The sequence below is a fragment of the Thermobia domestica genome, chromosome 15 (assembly GCF_964235325.1).
Source record: "Thermobia domestica chromosome 15, izTheDome1.hap1.1, whole genome shotgun sequence".
Taxonomy (NCBI): domain Eukaryota; kingdom Metazoa; phylum Arthropoda; class Insecta; order Zygentoma; family Lepismatidae; genus Thermobia; species Thermobia domestica.
Window position 1 is genome coordinate 87459006 of NC_137468.1, and position 20718 is coordinate 87479723.

A 20718-nucleotide genomic window follows, 5' to 3' on the forward strand; every position below is an offset into this window, starting at 1 on the left:
AATTACACCCAGTTTAGGATACTACTAGAAACCTGTAATAAATCTTGTATCTGTTTACATCGTCTGTATTATATCAACTCGAACTCAAATATTACTACACAACATGGCTGAAGCAAAAAATAGAATAACCAAAATACAAATTGAAGATGAAAATATAAAATGTAAAAACGATAATCTCCAAAATTGAAGTTCCAAACTGAAGGTAAAAGCTGGTGGTCCTTTTATCTATGAATTTTGTAGTGATGAGTGATATCTGGAAGTGGTGAATGATTAGTGGTAGTAATGCGGCATACCTCAAGTTTCACCTCCTATTTAGTTTATATTTAAGTTTTATTATTATTATTCACATTTTGTATAACTTCAAAATTAGCCAATTAGCTTCCCGTTAAAATTATTATTAGCGAACGAAGAATATGTAATAACAGTTTTATTTTAAATTTATAATATTAGAAGAACAATCTGAATATAGAGTATGAGTAGACTAATTCTTTTCAGGTTTCTATTTTCAAATTGCAAATGCAGTATTAACCTAGTTTTTTTTTTCTTTACCTGCATCATCTCTCAGTGTAGCATTTGTTATCACTGATATAAAATGTTCGATATAGGTTTATTTGTATTTTTAGATTACAAAATTATATTACACTAGTTAACAAAGGTTTTGTTACATAAAAGGAAATACCTGTTCTTAAAGGAACTTTTTGCGCTGAATTCGAATATGCACTCGGTTTTTCTCCATCACGTACGATTTTCCCTAACAGAGGGATTTTCGGGAAAATCCCTCAAAAATTTCCCTTTTCGTTTATTTTACACCCCAAGATCTTGTCCCCTTGCATATACTAACATAGAAATTATACCTAAGTATACTTTGATTCATATTTAACAAACCCTCCAAGTTTCGTAATAATCGCTTTATTCTTTCTAGAGAAATAAATATGTTTGTATGTATACTGTGTGTACTGTTTATTGCACCTTATAGTAATGCTTTCAGATCTCTTAAGTTGAGGTAAAACGTTTTGCTTTATTACCACAAACACATATATAAAATATAATACAATATAATTTACAAGTGTGACAATTTACAATAAACAATAATACAAATGTACCAAAAGGTCATGAAAAGACAATCAAAACTATCACAATATATGAAACTTCCATTGGGTTACAAAAACGTACACTACTTCCTTCTTTTGTAAGAAATGTTGCATTCTCTAACAAGACCCCAACAATAGTCCCCCATCATTGAAGGATCCCATCGTCCCTGGTACCTTTTCTCCATTGCCATTATATCTTGGTGGAATCTTTCCCCCTGTTCGTCGCTGAGAGCACCTAGGTTAGCAGGAAAGAAGCTGAGGTGGGAGTGCAAAAAGTGGATTTTTAAAGACATCCTACAACCCAACTCTTTGTATTTCTGTATCATGTCCTGTACGATTTCTGTGTAACTCTCAGCTTTGTTATTGCCCAGAAAGTTGCGCACAACACACTTAAATGCTGTCCAGGCAGCTAGCTCAGCACTGTTTAACTTGCTGTCAAAGCTATCATCAAGCATTAATTTCCTAATTTGGGGACCAATAAACACTCCCGCTGAAATCTTAGCATCACTCAGGTTAGGGAACTTATCTCGCAAATACTTGAAACCTTCACCAGATGTGTCCATGGCTTTGACAAAGTTTTTCATAAGTCCTAACTTGATATGAAGTGGCGGTAGTAATATCTTATTAGGATCTACCAAAGGAGCGTATTTGACGTTGCATTCTCCAGGTACGTAATTCACTCTAGGTTCCCATTCCTTCACTTCATAATGTTTGTCATCAGCTCGGCTATCCCATAAACATAAAAAACATTGGTACTTCGTGTAACCGCACTGCAGTCCTAATAAAATACCAACTACCTTGAGATCACAACATATTTGCCAACAATGGTCCTTGTAATTTATAAGATTTAGCAAAGTTGACATGGTGTCATAGGATTCCTTAATCTTCACTGAGTGCGCAAGTGATATAGAAGGTTTTTTTATTTCCATTATGTAAAAGGACAGCTTTAAGGCTGACCTTTGACGCGTCGATAAATAACCTCCATTCTTCTGGAACGTAAGGAATTCCTAGCTCCGCCATCAACCCATTTATATCCGTACATACGCACACATTATCTTGCATTGAGAAATAGCTTGAAAATTGAACATGCCTTTTCCTGTACACTAATATGTTCGTTTCTGCATCCAATAAGTTCCACTGCTGGAGCCTTGATACCAGAAGTTCCGCCTCTTGTTTTGTCAGGTGCAAATCACGGACTAGGTCATTAAGTTCACATTGCCGGATGAAATGTGGCTCGCGAACACAGTCAGGGATGAACGTTGGATTCTTGGATGTACATGTTGATGTCGATGGTTCATCAAGGTCATGATCATCATCAGAGTCTTTTGGCCATATCTCTTCCCAGTTGGTACGGGGCTCGGGAAGTGGAAGTTCATTCCCGTGCGAAATAGGTCTAATTGCGGATTTAACGTTGGGATAACTTATTGTGTATTTGCTTTTTTTAGAATGTCCCTTAACTACTGTGAGACAAAAATAACAATCATCCAGATGGTTGGTGGGTTCTCTCCACACCATTGGTACCAAATTTCACATAAGTAAATCCCCACGCTAAGCGGGTTTGCATATCCAGGCTCCTAACTATGAAAATATTTACGATCACTCCAACCCCAATCATTTCACAGATTCAACCTGTTGTATATAAGTTATTAGGACGTAAAATTGAATGTAATTTATACGAAAAACCCTTTTATGCATTGCAAGACCTGTAACGTCCAAATATTCACCACAAACTTATAGTTGTATCGACATAAACAAACAAACAAAAAAAAGTGTGGAGCAGGAAACCACTTTACACAAAAGTCAAAAGAGGTCATTGAAGACATACGAACTGGTCGAGCGGTTTGTGTCACTAGTCTATCAATCAGAAGTTTCTGTGTTCAAACCCTGTAGAAAATATTCGTTTTTTTTTCTGAAAAGTGTGTTCCTATTTTCATCAGAGGACTCAGAACATTTCTTTGAACAAATCTTTGGAAACTACTTTTCTCTCAAATTCGATTAGAAGCGAACATTATATGAATTGCTAATCTAAAATCCACAGCTGAGAACAAAATATTAAGTATGTTCAATATGTCATTATTATCCTTTGATTTGTAATTAAAAACTAATTATAAGCATTGACGATTTCAGAAGATTCTCCCCGGTAATGGTCAATATATGAATGAGAAAAAACTGATAAAACATTATTAGTCTACTTTGAGCATGATCGAAAATAACTTATGGCCACGAAGGGGAAATTTATGTCGACAGGGTCTCAAATTCTCCGACGGGTCATGACCTGAAATTATCATTGTTTGAAAGGTTTCCTTAACAAATAGAATATTATATTTATTTCTCGTTCTACGTTTTGAAATGGAAAAATCATAATTTTAAATAGAATTATAATACGATAAGCATAAAGATTTATACAACTAATGAAGTAAATATTCTTGTGTAAGCTATCGATTTCTATTCGGATTAAAACTCGAATACTCGTTTGCATCGCACTTTAAAGTAATTCCTCTCTATATATATATTTCCTACTGGAAAGCATGTTTAACTCCAATCACTTAATCAATATTTTTAATAATATATTTTTATTGTAATACTCTTACTATTCAATGTTGTATGCACTTAATTTCTCAAAGCAAAACCTCACAAATGTATAATTGACTAGTAAATATTATCAAATAAATTATCATTTAGTTTACGTAAACATTGCATCGCCTGATTTGAAACTTCGTATTTTAAATAATAATAATAATAATAATAATAATAATAATAATAATAATAATAATAGTAGTAGTAATAAAATCATAGCCATATCTTTATCAGAATTTCAGGCTTAGTCAATAAATGAATTCAACATAGTCTCTATTCGAAGCTCTATTTAATCGAATCAGATAGAAATACGAAGAGGAACTTCGAGAACAGGTAAAAGAAAAATGTTACTTTGGTGGGTTTGGAAGTAACTTTTAAGAGGTTTTTTTTTTTTTTTTTTTTTTAACAAATTACAGACAAATGCCTTGGACACTTTTTTCTTTTCTTTAAGTTAACTGATTCACCGAACGTATCTGACATATGAGTAACTTGTCTCTATTTTCTACTCGGTTATACACGTTTTACAATCTTTTCCATTAACCTTGAACGACAAGAACACGAACACAAAAACATCCACATAGGTATGACAGTTAAAATTCCTAACTTCCCCCACGGGGAATCGAACCCGGGACCACATACACCTGAGGCGCACGTGCTAGCCACTAGACCAGCGGGAAGAGCAAATGAAATGTATTTTGTAGTTTCTGAAGTTTATAGCTATTTCACCCTATTGTAGTATGTCTATTGATTTTTTAATGTTTACCGTATTCGTTACTTTGAGGAATGATATATATTATTGATATAGGCTTTATTACATATTCGGCCATAAATATTATATAAATTATCAGAATTATTCATGATCTTCCATGGAAATTCACTGGTGCATGCACAGTAGACAGACAGTGTAATTGGAAGATGAGTTCAACAGAGGTTATATATTCCGCCGATTATATTTTATTTAATAACTATTTAGAAGAGATAACGAAAACGAGTCTACATAATGAAGATGGAATTTCCGTAGAAGATAGAATGGTGAGGTGTATACGGTTTGGGGTTGATATGGTTGTTGTTGCAGAATCTAAAAAGAAAATTAATAAGATGTAGAAAACTTGAGAAAGGCTTGTGAAGAATATGGGCTGAAAATAAATGTTAGAAAGACAAAATCCATGGTGATTGAAACGAAGCGATCGGTGTGAAATATAGAAGTAGGAGCGGGAAAAAACAACAAGTGATTAGTTTTCGATATCTGAGTACTATTACTAGTGATGATATGACATGCGAACGTGAAATAAAAGCAAGGATAGAAATGGCGAAAAGAGCCTTTAGGATGGAGGAAATAGTATTTTGAGGGGACCACGAATAGAGTTGTAAAGAAAAAGACTCATAAAATGCTTCGTTTACTGTATTTTACTGTATTTATAGGACATAAACATGGACGAAACTGTAGAAACTGTTAAGAAGGAACTGTATCATGACGGATGTGCTAGAGTGTATGGTGGCAGGGAAGAGAGGGAGAGGACGAATTAGACTATATAGAAACAGAATTAGGCTATTGGCGATATCAAAACAGAAAAATCGTATGTGAAGATGGAGAGGTTAACAGAAGATCGTGGAGCATGGCAGCTTCTGAGCTGCGGTAAGTGACCCGCTGGTAATGGCGGAATACTTCTGATATAATGATACTGATTATGCACAGTAGGAACAGAAATATCCACTTTACTGTCATTGCTAATACGAATCACAATGCAAATTTCTACAGGTTGTCAAAATACCTCGCTCTAAAAGCTGTAGAAAACTATCTGTTACTATGCGAGGGAAAATCATAGGTCGAGCAACAATTAGACAAATTGCCATTCAGATAGCTAGGGGTATGAGCTGTGACGAGAAAACAGTGAAGAAATTGATTTAGCGGTATGAAGAAGGTAGTGAATATTTCACATCTTGGCCAAGAAGTAGGAGACCAATAATAATAATAATAATAATAATAATAATAATAATAATAATAATAATAATAATAATAATAATAATAATAATAATCCCAGGAATTTATATTTATTTCCAGCAAGACTTTTGCATACCCTCCTAGTGCAATATGATGTTTTTGTAAAACGGCAATTATAAAATTGTCAAGCTGAATTTGAAAGTCATAATAAGTAGTGCTTTATTTATTTATTGCACAATTCTTTTATGCCAGTAGCTTTCGCCACCTTACTCGCTCTTCATGCTTACTCAGAAGGAAGCTGCGGGTCCCTAGGTTGGGAACTACTGCTTTGCACCAAGGAATTCAGACATCCTGTTAGAAATTTGTGTTCTGACCAACATCAGAAAGTTGTGTTCTTCTGTTTCTACTGCGCATGCACCAGTGAATTTCCATGGAAGATCATGAATAATTCTGATCATTTATATAATATTTATGGCCGAATATGTAATAAAACCTATATCAATAATATATATCATTCCTCAAAGTAACGAATACGGTAAACATTAAAAAATCAATAGACATACTACAACAGGGTGAAATAGCTATAAACTTCAGAAACTACAAAATACATTTCATTTGCTCTTCCCGCTGGTCTAGTGGCTAGCACGTGTGCCTCAGGTGTATGTGGTCCCGGGTTCGATTCCCCGTGGGGGAAGTTAGGAGTTTTAACTGTCATACCTATGTGGATGTTTTTGTGTTCGTGTTCTTGTCGTTCAAGGTTAATGGAAAAGATTGTAAAACGTGTATAACCGAGTAGAAAATAGAGACAAGTTACTCATATGTCAAATACGTTCGGTGAATCAGTTAACTTAAAGAAAAGAAAAAAGTGTCCAAGGCATTTGTCTGTAATTTGTTAAAAAAAAAAAACTCTTAAAAGTTACTTCCAAACCCACCAAAGTAACATTTTTCTTTTACCTGTTCTCGAAGTTCCTCTTCGTATTTCTATCTGATTCGATTAAATAGAGCTTCGAATAGAGACTATGTTGAATTCATTTATTGACTAAGCCTGAAATTCTGATAAAGATATGGCTATGATTTTATTACTACTACTACTATTATTATTATTATTATTATTATTATTATTATTATTATTATTATTATTATTATTTAAAATACGAAGTTTCAAATCAGGCGATGCATTGTTTACGTAAACTAAATGATAATTTATTTGATAATATTTACTAGTCAATTATACATTTGTGAGGTTTTGCTTTGAGAAATTAAGTGCATACAACATTGAATAGTAAGAGTATTACAATAAAAATATATTATTCAAAATATTGATTAAGTAATTGGAGTTAAACATGCTTTCCAGTAGGAAATATATATATAGAGAGAGGAATTACTTTAAAGTGCGATGCAAATGAGTATTCGAGTTTTAATCCGAATAGAAATCGATAGCTTACACAAAAATATTTACTTCATTAGTTGTATAAATCTTTATGCTTATCGTATTATAATTCTATTTAAAATTATGATTTTTCCATTTCAAAACGTAGAAGGAGAAATAAATGTAATATTCTATTTGTTAAGGATACCTTTCAAACATTTAAGATTTTAGGGCATGACCTGTCGAAGAATTTGAGACCCTGTCGACATAAATTTCCCCTTCATGGCCATAAGTTATCTTCGATCATGCTCAAATGGACTAATAATGTTTTATCAGTTTTTTTCTCATTCATATATTGACCATTACCGGGGGAGAATCTTCTGAAATTGTCAATGCTTATAATTAGTTTTTCACTACAAATCAAAGGATAATAATGACATATTGAACATACTTAATATTTTGTTCTCAGCTGTGGATTTTAGATTAGCAATTCATATAATGTTCGCTTCTAATCGAATTTGAGAGAAAAGTAGTTTCCAAAGATTTATTCAAAGAAATGTTCTGAGTCCTCTGATGAAAATAGGAACACACTTTTCAGAAAAAAAAAACGAATATTTTCTACAGGGTTTGAACACAGAAACTTCTGATTGATAGACTAGTGACACAAACCGCTCGACCAGTTCGTATGTCTTCAATGACCTCTTTTGACTTTTGTGTAAAGTGGTTTCCTGCTCCACACTTTTTTTTTGTTTGTTTGTTTATGTCGATACAACTATCAGTTTGTGGTGAATATTTGGACGTTACAGGTCTTGCAATGCATAAAAGGGTTTTTCGTATAAATTACATTCAATTTTACGTCCTAATAACTTATATACAACAGGTTGAATCTGTGAAATGATTGGGGTTGGAGTGATCGTAAATATTTTCATAGTTAGGAGCCTGGATATGCAAACCCGCTTAGCGTGGGGATTTACTTATGTGAAATTTGGTACAGCAAATTTCATGAACCTCCGTTTCCCTTTGGCCCATGCAAGTAAAGTGACGTAGCACGACGTACAAATTATGTTGGATGCCCAAGTTTTGTCCTGATCTCCCACACGACATCCGAAATATATATAATATGCTTGTTTCACCGATGGCGTAATGGATCTACACTGTCCTTTAACTACAAACTGGCCACACACATAACAAAAACTATTTGGTGAGTTAACACACGAACGCCGTCCTCTTGACGCCATTGTACTGATCACAAACTAAACTTCTGGTCTTAGTTGGGTATAATGCCGTTAAGATCAAACATGAAAGCACTCTTAGCAGCAAAGATAACTTTGAAAGTGAAGTAGTGTTAAACCACACGTCAATATAAAAATGTACAAAACTCCCTCACCAGGTGTCAAGAACACAAGAAAGAATGAAATGCGCGGGGGGAGGGGGGAAACGATACCGTAGTGGAAAATTCAGACTGCATTAGTTCATTGTTGTCAACAATGAGTCTGTATTCCATTCTTTCTTTCTTTTGCATTCTGTTACATTTGATAACAAATATTGATAACCATTTCATGAACAAAACGAAAAAAACTTGGAGAACTGTATATATATGTATTAAGATATACATATACTGTACGTTTAAAAAAATATATACGTTGGAAGTACATTCTATTTTTATACACGTTTCTAATTTACAGAGAGCAATACAAGTGTATTGTTGACTATTGTAAATATTCATTTTTATGTCTGTGTTTGTAGTAATAAAGCAAATCGTTTTTACCCCAACTCAGGAGATCTGAAAGCATTACTATCAGGTGCAATAAACAGTGCACACAGTATACATACAAATATATTTATTTCTCTAGAAAGAACAAAGAGGTTTTTACGAAACTTTTAGGGTTTATTAAATATAAATCAAGGTATACTTAGGTATAATTTCTATGTTACTATATGTAAGGGGACAGGAGCTAGGGGAATAAAATATCTGAAAAAGGGAAATTTTTGAGGGAATTTCCCGAAAATCCCTCTGTTACGGGAAAACTGTACGTGATGGAGAGAAACCGAGTGCATATTCGAATTCAGCGTAAAATGTTCCTTTAAGATCAGGTGATTTTTCTCATGTAACAAACAAAAAGTTTAAATTTGTTAACTAGTGTTATTTATATGTAAGGAAAGTACTAATATTGTATCAACTTGCTCTAGTATTAATATCATCTTGCTCCGGTATGTGAGGTAAGATGATATTTTTAACCTAGTCATTAAAAGAAAATATCCCTCAGCAACCACTGAGAAACATCAATACCAATTTGTTCGTTTTTACTAGAATTATGAATCTTTCTGTTGGTGTAAAAGCTACGACTTGCGATGAATAGTGCTTTCACCACGTGATAAAAAAAACAACTGTATCATCTTGCCCCATCTTCCCCTGTATAAAAAAAACTTTGAGTTAAAAAAATCATAAATCAACCTTGGTCATACTTCATTAACTATACTGCATATTCATAATAAAAACATTGAGTAATGTATACTTCAGTACCAATTTCAGCTTAATAAGTGGGTAGTGGCTAGGTGGGTAGCATACGCGCCTTTGACTTAGGAGAGATGGGTTCGATTCCCTGTGAGAGCACACGTAGTGCGGATCCTAGGTCACGAACTGTCATAGCCAAAAAATCATTCAACTAAAAAAGATCACTTTTAACTAGCAGGTTCAATATTGGACTTAGGAAGAAGTTGGTCAAGTGCTATATCTGGAGCATTGGACTGTATGGTTCAGAAACTTGGACACTACGGAAGTTAGAGAAGAAATATTTAGTACGGTTCCAAATGTGATGGAGAAGACGGAGAAGATAAAATGGACGCAGAGAGTAACAAAGAAGACGTTTTAAAACGAATAGGAGAGAGGAGGAGAATTTTAGCCAGCATCCTTCGTAGGAAGGCCAACTGGACTGGACACATCTTGAAAAATTTGTCTTTCTTATACCGCTGTAGAATGAAAGATGAAAGAAAAGCTAGGAATAGGAAGGAGAATAACACAACTGATTGATAATTTGAAAAATAAAAGACAATATTAGGAGTTTAAAGAGGAAGCTGAAGATCGGGAAAACTGAAAGGAACATTTCCAGCCCCAAACCTAAAATAATAATAATAATAATAATAATAATAATAATAATAATAATAATAATAATAATAATAATAATAATAATAATAATAATAATAGTTCCAGGACCTACCAACAGCCAGAATACTTAATAACAATAAGTTGTTCGTGACTACGTGAATTGTATACGCGCTTTTGCCCTAGGAGACAAAAGTTCGATTCCCGGCGGAAGCACATGCGGTTCGGATCCCACGTTAAGCTGAGTTCCACATCTCATATAGCCTCGTTGCCGAAAAAGACGTTAAATTGAAATCAAATCAAAATTAACAGATGGCGTTTATTGTACAGTATAATTTTTTAAACTTTTTTTGTAATGTTTATTTCGCAAAATTGGTTTAGCTGGATTATCTCGGAAAACTGCATTTAATGATATCTATCTATCGCTATTTCATCTATCGACATTTTTTCGTTAAATAGCAATTATATTGTAGAATTTGAAGTGTTTTGTAAGCTTCGTTACTTTGAGCGAAAGTTAATTTTGAATTGAAGCTCCTGTAGGAGGACGTCGCTAGTCTTTTTGATTCCTTTCCATAGAAATGTAAGAGACACTTATGATGCCAGAGACCTGAGTGAAGCTATAAACAAACGAATTTCTCTTTGAATGTATTGTACACCCATACATATTCTTTATGGTCTTTGACGTCATTCAGATGCCAAACCTTTCTCACATTGCTTTTTTTTTTTTACATCCTCGCTTTCAGCTGTAAATCACTATCAAACAAGCGGGGGACTAGTATTAAAAGTGAAGGTTAACTTGTTGAGTACATCGTGGTACCAGGTACTCCTATTGTTCTCATGAAAGTAATTGTCGATTCAAATCGTCTTTACTCTGGTAGTGTAATTATAAATTCCTTACGTACAAAAGCGTATGGACTCAATAGTACTCACACTCATTGTCAGAAGCATATTTGTGGTCTTTCAAACGAGAATCATCATGAGACTCAAGTAGGGCTATTATTATTTCATTGCTCGTCTTGACTACCAACTATCCTTATCACTGTCTATTCAACTAAAATGTATTCGTGAAGTGTGATGCAATCTTCATTTAGTTCACTGAAGCTATGTATTACACGTATCAATATAATAACTTGATCCAGTATATTTAACTGTTTAAAAAAGTAAATAAATAAATAAATTTAAAAGACATGAAGAGACTTAAAAACACTAAAAGGCAGAAAACAAAAGCACAAAAAATAAAAAGGAAAATAATATTAAGAAAGCGCTTAAATGTAGAAAACAATCTATTACTGTTATCATTTTAAAGATTTCTTGAAATCGTCCGAACCGAATAAATTATTGCCTTACATAAAACTGTTTCGATGGTTACTTTATGAGGTCTTGTATATGTTCGCCTTGGCGGGATTTCAAAACCTTTTTATAAATAATAGTAATCAATTGTTTTCTGCCTTTAAGCACTTTATTGTTATCATTTTCCACTTTATAGCGCTTTTAACTTTTTTCTTTAAATCCACTTTTCCGGTTCTACCGCAGTACTTTAATTAGATACCCAATTTTTCTACGAAATATACGTGAATTGATTATCAAAATTATTGAAATAGTTTTTTATTATAGGTATAAACTTCCCTTGGGATTAGCTCATTACATTAGTGGAAACCAAACCTCTTTTATTAAAGGCAAAGAAACTATTTTATTACTAAGGGAGAAGGGTTTGTTTTATTGCTAACAGCAAAGGGTCCATTTTATTACTAAGGGCGAAGGGTATATTGTGTTACCAAAAAGAAAGAGCCTATTTTATTAAGGAAAGACCTGTTATTACTATAACAACTCAGATTGCACATATTCAGTTCAAAGATGCTGATCAGGCGTATCAACTTACAACCAGGGGTAAAAGTAGGGGGGGACGCTGTCCCTTCACTTCCATAAAATATGTACGGCGTCCCCCCAGTTCCTAAAAAATACAATGAGCAAAGATAGGCTGGGGGACGGTGTGACGTCATGCCGCTACCTACCGTCCCCCTCCCTTTTCAGATCCACTTACCCTTGTTTACAACCACTATATTTCTGGTTTTCTAGACTGACGTTCAACTTAAAAATTTCTGTGCTCCATTGGGGGATCTAGTCTGGCGACGCGCATAAATTATTCAGTTACATGGAAGTAAAAATTATTTAATACCACTACATCTAAGACTTGAGACGTACTTCCAGGGGCGGATCCAGGGGGGCGATCGCCCCCCTCCCAGAAGAGGAAGCTTTTTTATTTTATATATATAAATAAAATCCATCCCAAAGTTTGGAGCCCTTAAAAGTAGCAGTATGACAACCCACCGCCCCCCGGAAGTCGGTCCTGGATCCGCCCCTGCGTACTTCTTTCATCACCATCACGTATGCTTTCCGTTCTCGTAGTTCAAGGTTTGATACCTGGTCGATGTACTCGCCTCGGATAAAACCTGAGCAGTGATACGGATCCGACTGTAAACAAGCCCGTCTCTTTTAGCTTCGGTTGTGACAAGAGAGATTAGACTTCAACCAATGAATTAAATAAAATTGAATGAGACAATGTTTTGCTCGCTAACTCCTCCTTGACCGTTGCACCGAGTTGGACGATTATTGATGCATTAGTGCATCCTAGCTTAACTTAGGTTTTTAGCGCATTCTCAGCAAAAAGATGAGGGATGAGTGGATCCTGGCCTAATTTAGATATTAGAGCATTCTCGGCAAGTAGACGAGGGATGAGTGGATCCCGGCCTAATTTAGGTTTTAGAGCATTCTCAGCAAGGAGATGAGTGGACCCCGGCCTAATTTAGGTTTTAGAGCATTCTCGGCAAGAAGATGAGGGATGAGTGGATCCTGGCCTAATTTAGATTTTAGAGTTTTCTCGTCAAGGAGATGAGGGGTGAGTGGATCCCGGTCTAATTTAGGTTTTAGAGCATTCTCGGCAAGAAGATGAGGGATGAATGGATCCTGGCCTAATTTACGGGAATTAGGTTACCTGTGTGTGCAGATGTGGTGCCAACTCACTCCAGCGACCTACCAAGGCCTCATTGCTTCCATGCCAGGACGCGTCGCCGCTGTTATCCATGCCAAAGGTGGACACACCGACTATTAGGTAGGTGGTCATAATGTTCTGGCTGATCACTGTATAATAGACTATTTTATTTTCTGTAAAGAGCTAAATGTCAATTCCGTTATTTTCTTTCTTTGTGCTTCACTTAACTAATGTTAATGCTTTTTTTTTTTCTCAAAATACCCTGCTTAAACATTTATCGAAAAATCTTTCACATTTTTTTTTATTCCAATAAGCACCAGAAACAAATAAGAATCGGGAAAAGAAAAAAATTAAGAACTGAATATTTAAGTTGATGGTATAAATATACGCCGAAACCGACGGCAATTCCACCATTACCATCCATCGCATTATCACTGTCTCCCTTAGCCTCGGTGCATAATCACGGAACGATTACGAAATCTGCGAATAGTAAACCTTTACTAGCATATCGGTCTGCTCTTATATTTTTCATGCTAATGATGATGTGTGACAAGCGCAAGTTGATTATGAAACATATTGAAAAGTGAGATGTTAGGAGGAAACGAGAGAATTCTGACCAAACATATAGATAGAGTCTCGGCCAGAGGCATTTTAATGTAGAAGGCTCGACTTGACAATTTGGCACTATTAGTTCTTTTAAAATTTCTAAGCCTGGCGTGCAGGAACCTATTATACCAGGGACCAAATTATTTACGTTCCTTTTTTTTCAAGTCAGTATATTTACATTCTAACATGATATTTCACACTCTACAAGATAGGCTACACATAAGACTGTTAAAGATATATTATACGAGTTGAAAATGACTTAAAATACCTCTCTATATATACACAGTGGCGTACGCAGAAGTTAAGTCAAAAGGCGAAACATATAATTTTAGGTGTTTGTATAATCTTAATATGGTAATGTTTATTTTTGCATAATATTTTGCTCAAGGGGATTTAAAATCTAGAAATTACCTTTCGTATGTCACTGCGTATATACTGCCAACGAATGGAACGTGCCTTGTGTATATCTTGACAACAAATGTAAACACTGGAAAGATTGTCATTTAACTTTTCCCTGCTCCCAAATAAAAGTGTTGATGTTTATGTGCTCCAAGTGTTTATGAGCTTATCAAAACAATATAATATGGAAATGATGCGCATTCTCTATAAGCCTACACTGAAAAAAAAAAATGTAGGCGTGTACTTAAGTAGGTTACATGTGTAATTCCTGTAGTTTTTGGACTTAACGTACAGCAAACGTATAACTGAAAACGCATGTTTTATAATACTTTCTGTATAAGCGTTCTATCTGTACGTATTTTCCGTATAAAACAATATAGGTGGTCAGGATCACGCATACAAATGGACGTATATAATATATAGCTGACGATTGTAACATATGTATATGTATGTAAAATACGGAAGACTGTTAGATGTCAGACATCCTGCAACGGCATGATGTACCATCTAAGGGCAGTGTGCGTATGTAGCATATGGATAACGTATGCTTCATACTGATTTCTGTAGTAAGCAAGAGGGTTCCGCATGTTTCTTCAATATACCGCTGTCCGGAGAACGGTTTTTTCTCAGTGTAGTACAGGTCACAGCCAGAATGATTGACTTTTATGCTAATACCTATAGAAAGCCTCTGTGCCTCTTGGTAAACCGTCTAAATGCTATACATAAGGTAGTCTGGCGTAGACTTATTGAGCCTTTTTGTACAAGAGATAGCATTAGTGTCCCAAATCTCAGAGTATATGAGTCGCAGAGTGTCTGTCCTAACGTCATATAATAGTTGAAGTTTGTAATTCTGCAAAAAAGTGTTAAAATGTTTAAAATCAGAAGTAAGATATTGCGCCCTGGAGATGTATGGACTTCTCGCAAAATTGCGGCATATTTTACATTTTCATTTCGATATTGGCGCAAATGTTGGGTAGGCCCGTGAAAATATTTGGGCTGTTTATAGGCAAGGTACACATTAGCAAACATAACAAACAAAGATGGTTCAGTCGCTTTCGTTGTGCAAAATTTCGATGTCAAAGATGTTTCTCGCAGTGGGCGACCAATCAGAGCAAAACTGGAAGATATTCTGACAAAAAAAAAAAAAAAAAAAAAAAAAAGAGAGAGCAAGATCAACATGTAAGCAGGCATGTATCGCTAATGACCTAAACATTTATCACCAAACAGTGTTAAACCATTCGGAGAAAGCTGGCTGCGAAAAGAAGCTCGATGTGTGAGTATCACACAAGGGCGCCGATTTCTCTGTAAATTTTGGAGGGCCCAATCAGAGGCAAAAGGTATATATATGAGGATTTTAAGACAAATTGCATTCAAATTATGCCAAATATTGTATATTCATAAATACAATAGGGGGCCGACATAAGCTTTGGGGGAAGGCAGGATCGGCGCCCTTCGAATCACATGATCTGATTCAAAAACATTTGAACGATCGAATTTCTATCTGCGAATCTATACTGAAATGTAAAGAACTCAAGCTGTTTTTAAAGCGGTTGATCATGAGTGGATTAGCTACGGCAACAATGTGGAAAAAGATAGTGGTAGAACTGAGAAGACGCTTCATAGGCTGTGACAAACGCTACACAAGCACCCAGGAATGTCATGCTTTACGTTTGGTGAGATTGGAAGGACATCGTGATTGACGAGCTGCTGCCACCGGGCAGAATGATACATGTGCTATCGACAATTAAAGCGAGCGCACCTAGCATTCAAAAGAAGCGGCCAGAACTGGCCAATAGAAAAGATGTCGTATACCAAGATGCTTGGGTGGCAACGTCACACTGCATACATCTTTAAAAGCCAATCAAAAATTGAAAGAACTTGACTAGTTGTTTAATGCATCCACCGTATAGCTTGGACCTGTCACCACCAGGTTATCATTTGTCTCATTCTCTGAAGAACTCTCTGAATGGTGTTAAATTAGTTCCAAAAGAGATCTGTGATAGCCACGTATCACTTTTTTTTTTTTTTTTTTTTTTTTTTTTTTTTAACCAGAAACACCAGAAGTTCAACAGCAACGGGGTTACGATGTTGCCGATCAAATAGCAGGTCATTGAACAAATGGTGTATACGTGGTTTCATAATGTTCGTTTTAAATCAAAATAAAAATATTTCTCAATTTTGGCCCCCCAAGGCTCAATACTCTTTATACAACTTAATATTTATCAGAATATATCTAATTTAATCATAAAAGAAGTACTTTATCAATGTCATATGATAAAAGCACAATGACAAGCTAGGCATTCCAGAAAAGTAAATTATGTAATGTTGTTATCGATCCTTCATTCCTGTAAACTTTTTATTGATAACTTAGTTCAGTGGTTCCATACTTGCCTTGACTGAGGACACTGAAGGTTCATAATATTGTGACACACTTATCTGGTGGTTTATTAATAATATTTTAATTTATAGTGCAAAGTGTAAGCCTGTCAGCTGCTATTAAGTAGTGACTCTGCAGTACGGAGCATTGTTGCTGCCGCTGAAGGAGTTAACTGGTATAGTCACTCAAACTTGAAAAAAAATGAAGTAATATATTTAAGCTTTATGTCCCACGTATATGCCGGCTAGACTAAAGGAGACGGTCATGAGAAATCAATAAAATGGTGGAATGAAGTGGGAGAATCCCGAGAAAACCCAAGCACACGGTGTTTGTTCACGACAAGATTCACTTGGTGCGAAAGCTCCTTCGTGGCTAAGCGGTTAGCGTATGCGCCTTTGGCGTGGAAGACCCGGGTTCGATTTCCGGCGGGAGCTCATGTGGTTCGGATTAGGTCCATGTCTCATATAGCCTCGCTGCTGAACGGGACGTTAAACTCAAAATCAACTTAACTCAACTCAACTCACCTGGTGCGAGCTGGAATCGAACCAGGGACCCCATTTTAGGATTTAGATTTTCGGGCTTTTGCATCTATGACCACGTTAGCCCATCACGAATGAGGGATGACGTCCCTTGGTGAACACACTAACCAGGGAAAGGAGAGGAAGAAAGGATTGGGGAAGGAAGGTGAGAATGAGGAAAACTCAGGAAAACCTCATTCAGGATGGTTGACCTGAAAAAACTTTTTACACTTTTTCGACCGAGTGCCCCGAACTAGAGACCCCACGCACTATAGGTGAACGCTCTACCACGGAGCCACTGCGGCCCCCTGTCTCAAATTGATCTTAAATTCATGGCTTTTAAATTCTAAAATTTCGCAACATCTTATGACAATGGTTCTAAATCGTTTTCGACTGACACCGTGACACACTTGTTGGATTTAATGCTAATATAAATTATAATAGAATAGTCAGTGGCTATACAGAGTTTCATGGTGGAGAGGGTTCACCAAGAATTGAAACTAGTATTATATCAGAACAAGATATATATATACACAGAGGGTGTCTCAAAAGTCCCCTGTGTATGTGTGCGTTTAGTTTGCTAGCTTGCGCAAGAGGTTAAAACCTCGAAATTCCCCTTGCAAACGCCACTGATAGTAGTGTAAAAAATTAAACGTTTCTATAAAGTACTGACTCTATGTCCCTAGTAGCAAGAAAGCTTTCGGCCAGTTGGCGTGTGCTTGGCTTTTGGTTTTCTACGCTTGCACTTGAAACACATGCTTTCATATAATCTGCCTTTTGTTGTACTTGCAAGTAAACTATTAATCGATCCTTCGCAAAGCGTCATAGTATCACTGGCCGTTCATTGCCTATTGACTTTACTTGACTTTTAAAACTCTTGCGTCAAGCCTGAATGAAACACTGAATGAAAGGTTGCCCCAATGTAATTTCGTTACTGGAATCCAGCTTGCGGCATGCTTGCAAGTTTTCCAATCAAGCTAGATGCAACCATGCAAGCTTGGCCTACTCGGAATTAAAGCTTACAGCAAGCGCTTTGCAAGTTGTCTCTGCTACTAGAGGTGGTACTGGGCATGTTTGCTGCCATTCGAGGACAGTCTGTCTCTAAATTGATTCTAATTTGTCCATTAAATTTTAAAATTTCACGACACATTATATGGGACTGTACAACACACCGGTGGGGAACCACTGGCTTAGTTAATCAAAGTTTGTTGTCGTTTATTTGTGCACATTGCATAAGACAGTACTTACAGGAGAGCAGGTAGATCAGTAGCAGACTACTCATTTCTCATGCGAAAGGTCGCTGGTTCGATCCCAATCCATGTGAGTTTGTGATGAACATCATATATAGGCCTATATTTAGGCTTTCCCACAGTATTTCCGTTTTCTCCCACATTTTCTTTCGACCTATTCTTTCATAATTATTAACTTTCATTTAATCAACCGTTTCTTTCAGGCTAAAGAGCACAATTGTGGGTCATTATTTGAAGATTTAATTTTAAAGCAGAATTGTTGGAATTTTCCCCAACCCAAATATACCCAGTATTTTTTTTTTTAAAGACTACAGAAAAGAAACGCAATAGAACACAAAGGAACCTAACTTCGGAAAGAAATATACCGGTACTTCAAAACATGGATTGAAATGACAAATTGAATGTGATTACAATTCATTTCTTCAGTCGGGATTCTCAATACAAGTTGGTTTCAGAATTATCTTAAATATGTATCTATAAAAAGCGGATTCTATTTCCGCTAGAACGCATTACGGTTATTCGGATTCCACCTTAAACTATATGTCAACATCTCATATAGCCACGGTGCTGATGATGAAAAGGGACACTAGACTCCAACTCGGACACGGAACTACACAAACTGAACGCAAACACGAGTATGAGCCTTCGCCGCGGAATATCTGGGTTTGATACCCGATGGGAGGTCACGTGATTCAGATTCCGTGGCTGTAGGTGCATGTTTCATATTGGCTCGGTGACATAAAAGCACAGCGATCTTAGTATTTCAAAAACGGACGCTAAATTCCAATTTAATAAACACGTAGAGGTATACTAGCCGGTTCAAAGACGAACAAAATGTATTACCAGGTTAGCACAGTAGAATCTGCAGTTTTAGAAAGGCACGATGCCTATGGAAGGAGGGGGGAGGTCCTTAGTTCAATACGAGGCCATGTGAGTTTGTAGAGGACAAAATAATGTCCGTGGTTTTCCTACAGAATCTCCCGTTTCTACCCACATGATCATTCCACCAATTTCTTCCATTTCTTTTCATTAATGATCAGTCTCCTTGTTAAAATATAGCGGGCACGGTGGCTCAGTGGCACCTCTTGTACGTGAAGTCCTTGGTTTGCTCCCAGGCCAAGTGAGTTTCTGGTGGACAACATCGTGTCCGTGAGTTTTCTCCCACATTACATTCCACCAATTCTTCTATTATTATTCACTTGTTTTAATCATCCCTCTCTTACTCTAAAGGACATAATTGTGGGACGTTAACTGAAAGAGTTCATTTTTTAAAATAAAGATACTAATAAAATGAAATGAAATCTTTAAGTTTAACGTCCCACGATTATGCCGGTTAGGCTAAAGGAGACGGTGATAATGAGAAATGAGTGAAATGGTGGAATGAAGAAAGTGGTAGGAAACGGGAGAACCCCGAGAAAACCCACGAGCACGGTGTTTGTCCACCACAAAGTCCACACGGCGCGAGCTGGGATCGAACCAGGAACCCCAAGCACCGGAGGTGAACGCTCTACCACTGAGCCATCGCGCCCCCCAAAGATACTAATAAAGATATTATTATTATTATTATTATTATTATTATTATTATTATTATTATTATTATTATTATTATTATTATTATTATTATTATTATTAAATTTTGAGTTGATGTTCGTATATAGCAAGCCAAAAGTGTCTAATTCCAAACAAGATATTCATAGTTTTGACTTAGAAGTTGGATGTCTCCTGCTATTTATTTACATCGTCTCGTTCATATTAAGGTCAAGGCAATTCCTTTGACGTTCCGCGTTCTCGGAGATACACTAGTAAAAATGATTAAATAAAAAATAACATTGATCAAATTAAGGTCATACTATTTAACGCGTGAATTATAAAATAATGTACTTACTTCATTCCCAATATTGATAACGTTTTAAAAACACATACACACACATACACAATGTATCTGTTGTTGATAATATCGCTGAAGATTATCACAGGAAATAATAACTTAATATCACAAACACATTATCCTTGTAATGACAAGCCACTGTCGTATGCAGTGAACGAACCAGAAAATCACGTCACTACATATTGTATAGATATTTTCCTGCGGAACTTTAACAGCAGGTACTACCAAGATATGCTACGTTCTTCACTCTTTAGTGCGGAATGCAAAACAAAAACCGTACTCAGCACGAGTGCAATATTATCCCTGAACGTGGCCGAAAGCCAAGGTAGCCGCACGTGATTCGCTAAGACTGGAAGAAAAAAAGAAAGAATTTGTCAGTGTTGACATCAGCGAGGAAACATGACCACTTTCTTCTCTCCTTGAAAATACTATTCATTCCAGTCTACATGACCTACTGTAAGTAAATATATGCAAGAACGAAACGTGTACTTTACTGTTTATGAATTAAAAGGGGCAACGGCGCCGACTCTCCAAAATTTATGTGGGTGAATATCAATGGTGGGACGTATTAGCCTATAGGTTTTCATGGAAGTCTCGATATTTGATTGA

The 20718-nt window shown here is 36.0% G+C and overlaps 1 protein-coding gene across 1 annotated transcript in view; it reads right to left on the reverse strand.

Annotated features, from left to right (window-relative positions):
* Positions 1–20449, reverse strand: part of LOC145671124 (trehalose transporter 1-like protein) — an 88937-nt gene extending 68488 nt beyond the window's left edge. Inside the window, exon 1 of the mRNA XM_081739919.1 lies at positions 20107–20449. The gene's annotated coding sequence lies outside the window, so the exon portion shown is untranslated. The remainder of the gene's footprint in view (positions 1–20106) is intronic.
* Between the last annotated feature and the right edge of the window lie 269 nt (positions 20450–20718).